General features: G+C 43.4%; 1 long non-coding RNA gene across 1 annotated transcript; it reads left to right on the plus strand.

Moving 5' to 3' along the window:
- Positions 1–5,606: 5,606 nt before the first annotated feature.
- LOC128786077 (uncharacterized) lies at positions 5,607–7,707 on the plus strand. The gene is made up of 3 exons (XR_008430170.1): positions 5,607–5,743; positions 5,821–5,890; positions 6,348–7,707. It is a non-coding gene; the product is annotated as an uncharacterized LOC128786077 (long non-coding RNA).
- Positions 7,708–8,787: the final 1,080 nt, after the last annotated feature.

Raw genomic sequence — 8,787 nt, forward strand, 5'->3', positions numbered from 1 at the left:
AGCACCAAGCCAGCTCTCATAACACCACCCAGGGAACATCAGCAAAGCCACCCAGTGTGACCTCCAGACTCTCACACTCCAACAGTCCTGCAGGCTTTGATAAACTTCCAGAAATCCTGAGATTTTTTTTTGTTGCTGTTGTTGTTTGTTTTTGTTGTTGTTTCTTTTTTTAAAGAACACTGCATTTTCAGAGCTAAGAACTAATTCATTGTTGTGCATGTGCAGACTAACCCACAACTGGAAAAGTCTGATGAGTCTGCGTGGCACCACTGACTTGGAGACCATTGTGTTCCTCCATGGCAGGTCTGGCCAGGTACTTGTTCCTCAGGCCTCTGCCTGAAAACAGCACAACTGAAAACTTTCAGCAGCATGTAGTGCCACTGCAGTATGTAACACAGTAAGTACATGAAGGCCTTCATCCCACAGCTTGTAGAAGTTGCTGCTGATGCTTGTGGGACTTCTGCTGAACTCACTGGGACCACCAACATATTTAAAGCTAGACTTTGCTGGAGGAAACCTTTTGAGCTGAGCTGTTGAGGGACAGAAAAGCTTATGAAAATCAGATCCTGGGCATCCAGATTTAGCTGAAGATATGGTTTTCCTCCCCTTTAGCAAACCTGAGCTACAGGAATCAGAGAAGAAAATAGATTACCTTGTATTACATGAGATACATTTTGCCTCCAAGACTTTACCTTGAAGTTGAGGCATATTTCCTGGCCAGAAGACTGAAAAACACTATGAGAAATGGGTCTGAAAATGTTGTATCTGAAATGTGATAATCCAGTTTCAAGGAGAAGAAAGCAGTAAACCTATTTTCAACTATACTAAAAGATTTTGTTTTTCCTTTTGGCCTCTTTCTCTCCATCCAAATCCTTTTTTTTTTTTTTTTTTGCTTTCTCCTTATGATAGTCGTCTCTGTGGCTGAGCACTTCAGTTCTAAAATGTGAACAAAGAGAATATGCCATTAGGGAAGGACGTGCTGCTGGAAGGGAAGTCAAGGTTGAGGCTATCACCTCTGAATACATGACAGGATGCTAAAGAGATATCTTTATTATCACACATAATAAAATGCTTTTATACTTTTGCCGAACTGCAAAGCTGTTCTGATGGTCTGTGTTCAAAATACATTGGAAAATAAAAGGCAATTCACAATTTCAAGCTACCCAACATATTTCTGGACAAAGTGGTTAAGTATATCACTTTTCTGAAACAGAAACTGGATCCCCCTTGTATAGACTTGTTGTTACTACACAATAAACAGAGTTATCCAGGGCTTTACATGCTCCAAAGGCTGAAGCATCCCAAGCTGATCCACTGCACTTTCAGCTTATCAGAGCCAACAAGATATTTCTTGCCAGCTGTGCCCCTAATGGGACCTAAGTGATGTTCCTTGTAGTCTTCTATTCCTGAGCAGCTGAGACAAGAAGATTGGGCGCTGAATTTACTGGATATTTGATTAGCAGGGTTTTGACTGCCTTCCCCCTATAGCAAGCTTTCAATGATTTACTCAGTCCCAGCAGAAAAGTCCATTGGTGGTGACCATGGAGGCTAGCTTGAGACTTCTCAGAGGGTCCTCAGTGAGGGACCAGAGGATCCTTTTCTGTGCTAAGCACCGGGAAATCTGCAGTTTCTATTTCCCTGACAAGTACTGATGTTAAGAAGGAACCGCTAAGCTGACACGGCTGAGCTTACAGCCTGGATCTGCCTGTAAGGATAAGAGGATAGGAGACGATCTTAGATGAGAAGAGCTGGATTTCTCATCAGTTGGGTTTAGCAGTAACAGAGAGGATATTCCTGGAGTGCACTCTGCTTCTGCTTAGGGTGATGAGACTTTTAAAGTGAATAAACAGAGATAGGCCAGGCAGCAAGGGCCAGGGCACAGACCAGAAGCAGCTCACTATCAGGGATCTGGATCCCAGGTTGATGGGATCTTTATCCTTTTTGCTGTATAGGTGGGTTACTAGATCTCTTGTGAATGGAGAGAGCTCCTCTATATGCTTTTTCTCAACCACACAACTCTTCTGCTTTTTCCTTTTTGTCAGGTTGATGTCAGGTTAAATTATAGGAGGAATGGTGGAAAGCAAAAAAGAAATCAACCTATACCTTCATTGTTTTGACTTGCTGCCCTTGCTCCACTCTTATATGAACTGCAGACCATGTTCTTTTCTTTGTTTCTTGTTGCACTGGAGGTGCCATTGTGTTTGAGATTTTTGGCAGCCATGGGACGAGAGAGGGAAGAGCTGACTGTACAAAGAGCTGCCACTCTTCTAGGTTGCACGCAACATTGTGAAAATACATTTCAGACATTTAAAAAAAAAGCAATCATTGCAGTTTGAGACCAGACAAGCATAGAAAAATTGGAGCCTGATGAATATTCACCTGAGCAAATGTGACATCTTGACAAAGCCACCACAGGTTGTATCTGTGCAGATGCCACTGAAAGATATATTAGTTGTTCAGTGAGAAAAGTTCTGCTATGGAAATGCAGTCTTCAGCCTGCTGATAAAGCCATGGCTGAGTGCTTGGGGCAATCATATTTTTTCCCTTGCAATGTCAAAGATAGATTTAAAAATTCTTGAAAGTCATCTGACAGCAAATGGTCTCTGAGTTTCAAGCAGGACTCTCTGCAGGTTGGGAAAATGACTTTGTTTTCAACTGTTCTTCAGTCTGTTTGGTACATCACCAGTAAATCTATTCTTATTAAAAATGGGTGCCTTACTGCAGAAAGTGGAGTTTTCAATTATTTTATAATAGACCATGTTTCCAGAACATAAGTGCCACAAATACTTTTCTAGAAGAAGCACAGGTTCAGTTTCCCAATTCTTTCTTCAGGTTTCTCTGAATTTATTTAAATTACTTTCTTTGAGAAAAATAACATCTGCTACCATTTAATACAATTGGATCTGTTACTTTCTCCCTCTTAAAGAGAGAATTTATGCCCTTTATATTTACAGATAACAGTCTTAATATGAAAAATAAACTAAGGCTGCTTATAAAGCACACATACATTTCAGAAAGGTAAATGGGTTAATAAATGTATTTTAAAGGTTCATTGAGTTGACAATCCCATCCAGCACATTTACAGTAAACAGATCCAAGTTCTTTTATGGAAGTTTCTATTTTCTAATAGCACTTTAACAAATGAATGAAAGGGAAATACATAAACAGAGTATTAAGAGCCGATGGCTTTTTTTAAATTTTTCATAAAGTGCAGGGAGCTTCATGCTGAACTATAGAAAATGTAAGCCTTAAACTAAAATAAACACCACAACTTGTTAACATAACAAACATAAAAGCTTCAATATTTTGTTACTGGATTGCCAAAACAAGTTGCAGTTAAACCTCCAGGTATACCAGCTGCAAACCAAAAGAAAATATTCTTCCCACATATCGACAAGCTAGCTCTGCAGAAAATGCAAATAAAAGCATGCATTGGAGGTAAATAATAACTCCCAGGGCCAAGTGCTTTGCAACGGGTTGGAAGCAGTTAGTGGCCATTTAGTCTTGGTCCTGGCAAGGAGCAGTGATGCTCCTCTCCCCCAGCCCCCAGTGCTGTGCCTCTGTGGGCCAGGATGCACGGCATGGGGTCCCCAGGCAGTGCCCACATCTGGCCAATCCCCTCCATTAACGCTTACCATATGGCCTCTCACTGTGTTGGCTGACCAGTCTTTTGATGTTGATGTCATGGGCTACCCTTCAGGGCATCTTCATCTCCTTTTAATTCTCCATCCCGTGCTTCTGGTAAGCCATGGTTGGTTTTTCTCAATGTACTGCCAGGATGTCCTCCAGATCGCGTGATCTTCTCCTGAGACCTGATAAATCCCTGACTGTTGCTAAAAACCTGCATCAGCCTGTATATGTCCCACTCCTAACCTCTGCAGGCAAGCCTATACTAGCCTGCTTTTTAAAGTATTCTCTGCTTGGAGTCTCCCGAAGGATAAAAAAAAAAAATTTAAAAAAAATCATCATTTGCATTTGCAAGCTACCATTTTCCAGAAGTGAAAAGGCATCCTTGGGGCACCTTCCTCCTTTCCTTCCTCCAGGCAGGAGGACAAGGAGGTAACAAGTAATTGCCTATTCATGAGCCAGCATCAGTTTTCCAGGGAATGCAATGCTCTGAAGGAGAGTACACAGAGAATAGTGGTGATTAGGAAAATACTATCTCCAATACTCAGCACCTGGAATGAACACTTGCATAATAGTTAAACTCCATTTTTACAATCTACAGGTGAATTGCATCTCATTTTCTCTCACGAATTTTCTCTCATCATGCTTGTATCTGATTTACAGACAAGTCAAATCAGCTGAAATATATCTTTTAAATAGGACCCTCCCAGCCTTCATCTATTGGGAAGGCTTGTTTTCCTCATGACATGCAGTAGACACTCCTGGGACCCTACAACAGAGCAGGACTAAAAGTGCTCTCTGCAGTCTGGCTGTTAAAGAATCCCACAAATTAATCTAACTGTGATGTCTCATTAAAATGGACACAGTTTTCCCTGAGTACTCCAGAACTGCATTAGGCTCTTGGTTTGCAGGCCAGGCTCAGCTCTGCATTTTAAATGCTACAGCTGTGCTGTCAGCCCTCATGGGACAGAGGGACAGAAAGTAATTACACTTTGCAGAAAAAGCAACAGCCCAGAACATCAGGGCTACTTTGAGCTGCTATGAAGCCACAGAAAGTGCTCAGCACCTAGGGATGCAGGCTCTGGGAAAGGAGGAATTTTGGTTTCACTTGAGCTTCTGGGTTGCAGGTGCAGAGTCTTCCTGCTGCCATTATTGCATTGAGTATCATGGCTTGCTTTGTGCAAACTTTGCATGTACTGCAATAGTACTGCTGATGCTGTGGGTGCCCAAAGGAAGATGGAGCCAATCCAACTTCCAGCCCCACTCTCGGCCTCACAGAATTCCCCCCATGAGGTCTGGAGCCACAAGCTTGCACCTTTCTCAGAGGGCATGGAGAGTTCTAGCACAGGAGCTAACGGCACTCACTGATGCAGCTTTGAATAGCTTGGACAAAAAGCTTTGAACTAGCTTTGAACTAGCCTGGACAAAAAGGGACAAAACCAGGCTTGCCAGGGATGAGCAGTGGGATGGTGTGCCATCCACAAAACTTGAGGAAAGGAGCACTAATAGGATGCCTCAATTGGCTTCATGGGGTGCTGGCTACAATGTACCACACCTGAAATGTTTTTCATGCACCCAGCATGAGGAACAAAGAAGAAGAGGTTCAGGCTTTGGGCCAGTCCCTGAGATTTGACATCACTTGTGTGAGTGACACCTGGTGGGATGAGTCCTGTGTCTGGAGTGCCCTGTTGGATGGTTGCAGGCTCTTCAGGAGGGATGGGCAGGGCACGAGAGGGGGAGGAGTGGCATTGTGTGTAATAGAAGGGTTAGACTGTATGGAGCTCACAGTTGACAATGGCACAGTTGAGAACCTCTGGGTGAAAATCAAGGGACAAACAAGTAATGTGGATGTCATCATGGGAACTGACTATAGGCCTCCTAGCCAGGATTATGACACCAAGGAATTATTCTTTGAGGAACTAAGGGACGCTTCCAAGACAACTGCCCTTGTCCTTATAGATTTCAGCTTGCAGCTGGGAGCATCTACACAGCTGCTACAACCCAAGCCAGAAGATTCCTCAAAAACCTGGATAACAACTCTATGGAACAGGCCCTAAGGGACCCGATTTGAAAAGATGCCCACCTTGATCTACTGCTTAGTAACAGAGAGGATCTTGTAAGCAAAGTGGAGGTTGGTGGTCATCTTGGCCACACTGACCACAAAGAGATCAAGTTTAAAATCTCTGTTGATAGGTGGAAAAGTGTCAGCAAAACCTCAACTCTGGACATAAGGACAGCAGACTTCAGGCTGCTCAGGGAATTAGTGAGTAAAGACTCCTGGGAAAATGTTTTTGCAGGTGCTGGGGTCCATCATGTCTGGTCACTTTTTAAACATCACCTCCTGAGGGCACACGAGCAGCAAATCCTAAATGTCAGAAGTCAGGCAGGAAAAGCATAAGGCCAGCTTGGCTGAACAGGAATCTTCTTTTGGAAATAAGGCAAAAAAGAAAGGTGCATGCCCAGTGGAAGCAAGGTCAGGTGACATGAGAAGAATACAGAGATGCTGATAGCCACTGCAGAGAGGAATTTCATGTGGCCAAAACTCTGGAGCTGAAGATGGCCAGAACTGTGGGGGATAATAAAAAGAGGTTTTTTTCAAATATATTAATGGCAACAAGCACTGTAAAAATAACATCAAGATGAGGACAGTCACCTCACAAACAGGGACAGGGACATGGCAGATGTGTTTAATGCGTTTTTTGCCTCTGTCCTCAACATAGATGACAGATCAAGGGAGTCTCAGTGCCCTGAGCTGGAGGACCATGACTGCAGGAATTATTAACTCCCAGCTGACCCCGAAAATGTGAAGGATCTGCTGTTCCAGCTGGACGCCTCCAAGTCTATGGGGCCTGATGAATTCATCCAAGAATCCTTAAAGCACTAGTTGATGTCATCCCAAAGTCTCTCTTGATGATTTTTGAACAGTCTCAGGAATCTGCAGAGGTCCCAGCTGACTGAAAGCTGACAAAGGTTGTCCCAGTTTTCAAGAAGAGCAAGAAGGAGGAACCTGGCAACTACATGCCACATACAGTCTCACTTCAGTACCTGGTAAAATCATGGAAAATACTTTTCTGAGAGGGGCAGAAAAACACCTGGAGGACAGTGCAGTCATTAGCCACAGCTAACACAACTTCATGACTGGAAAGTCCTGCTTGTCAAACCTGATTTCCTTCTATGACAGAATAGCCCACCTAGCTGATCTAAGAAAGCTAGTTGAAGTAATCTTGTTGGGTTTCAGCAAAGAGCTTGATACTGTCTCCTGCAGTATCCTTCTGGACAAAACATCCAGCACACAACTGGATAACCAAGTTACATGGTAGGGGAGCAAGAGGCTCACAGGTCAGCACAGAGGGTTGTGGTGAATGGAGTGATATCAAACTGGCAACCAGACACTGGTGTGGTTCTGCAGGGTGGCACCCTTGGCCCAGCTCTCTTCAACATCTTCATTAACAGCTTGGACACAGGACCTGAAGAAACACTAAGTTTGCCTCCAACACTAAATTGGGAAGAGCTGTTGACCTCCTCGAGAGTGGAGAGGCACTGCAGAGAGACCTTGAGAAATCAGAGAAATGGACAATGGTCACAGCACCAAGCCTGACAGAGTTCAAGAAGGATTTGAACAATGGTCTCAGGAACTTGGTGTGATTCTCGGGGTGTCGTGTGCAAGGCCAGGAGTTGGACTTAATGATCCTGATGGGTGCCTCCTGACTCAGCATATTCTATGATCCTTTGAGACTATGCTTGGAGGCTTTTTCTGCTCTTCATGTCTCTCATGTGATACCTTTGGAGCAGAAAATGTCAGAGCACCCCTTTCTCTCTTCACGGAGATTTCCCTTCCCTATTGCCACCCTGGAGGATAGATAACAGTTCTTCCATGCATGGATGTAATCCTTAGCCATTACTTTGGTAATCTTTGCCCAGAATACATTTGTCTTGGGGCAGAAACATGAGAGATGTTCTAGGCACCTTTCCCAGTTATATTTTTCCAGCAATATGCATAGAATTCAATGTGTTCTTGCCAGTTTACAATGCCTGAAAATGAACTGTTTGTGGGTGGTCTTAAATTCTGCCTGTGCATTGCTGTTTATATTTGTTTATGTTATGTTTTATGGCATATATTAGACCATGAGGATGTTTTGAAAAACTGACAGTAAAGGCTATGGCACAGGTAATAAACTGTTCTCATTCCTTCTCTAGTCAGTGTCAGCTCTGGTGTGTCCACCAAATGGAAATGGAGGTCACTTAAAGATTTGGTTTGGCCATGGCACTGCTGGCCACTACTGACTTTTAGAAGCCAATGCAAGGGGCTGCAAAAGGTAGCAATTGTGCCTTCTGGCACTTTTATTCTTATATTTATGTGTTTAGTGGACCTAAAATCTTTATTTTGTTTTACTAATAATTGTTCCTTTTTAATGTAGAAATACCAGGAATTCTGAACCTCCCTTCCTTTGTTGTGTTGGAGGCTTTTCTTCCACAGGGCAAGACCCGTACCAGGGGCAAGACCTCTTTTAACAGCAGAAGCTGCCTGGAAGCTGCATCTTCGGGCATTAACAAAACCTCAAATTACTTTTATACATATACAGGCTTCAAACACAAACATTTAGTCAAAACTACTTCCCACTGAATTTAATGCCTCCTATTTTGGCATGTGTAACACCAGGAGACTTACACAGGGATGGGAAGCAGGGCACTGGAGGCAGTACCCTCATGTATGGGGTTGTTGCACCAATTTTTTCCTGGAGCATCATTTTGTGTGTGCAGCCCTCATCTAGGCCAATGGAAGCCCTCATGAGGAATCTGGTGCTCCTGAAGATCAGTATCATGTAGTACAGGATGCAGCTGGGCAGCAGACCTCTAGATTCATATCAGCACAAGTGGACCTTACACGTGCACGGTACACAAGCCTGGCTAGGTTTGGACTCTGTCCCTCAGTAGCACTATGGAAAAATAAAGCGCCTGAGGGACTTAGCATTCACATTCCCAGCAGCACATTGGCCTCTTGGTATTCTGACCCTGCACTGTATCAGTTTGGCTGGGAATATGGTGAAATGAGGTTTCTAAGAAGTAGCAAGGGCTACTTCTTTCCAAACTTTTTCTCTGCTAGCAACTGTAACATGAAACTATGAAGAAATATTACTAAAATATAGCAATGTGTCCTTA

This window comes from Vidua chalybeata, chromosome 3 (assembly GCF_026979565.1).
Source record: "Vidua chalybeata isolate OUT-0048 chromosome 3, bVidCha1 merged haplotype, whole genome shotgun sequence".
Taxonomy (NCBI): domain Eukaryota; kingdom Metazoa; phylum Chordata; class Aves; order Passeriformes; family Viduidae; genus Vidua; species Vidua chalybeata.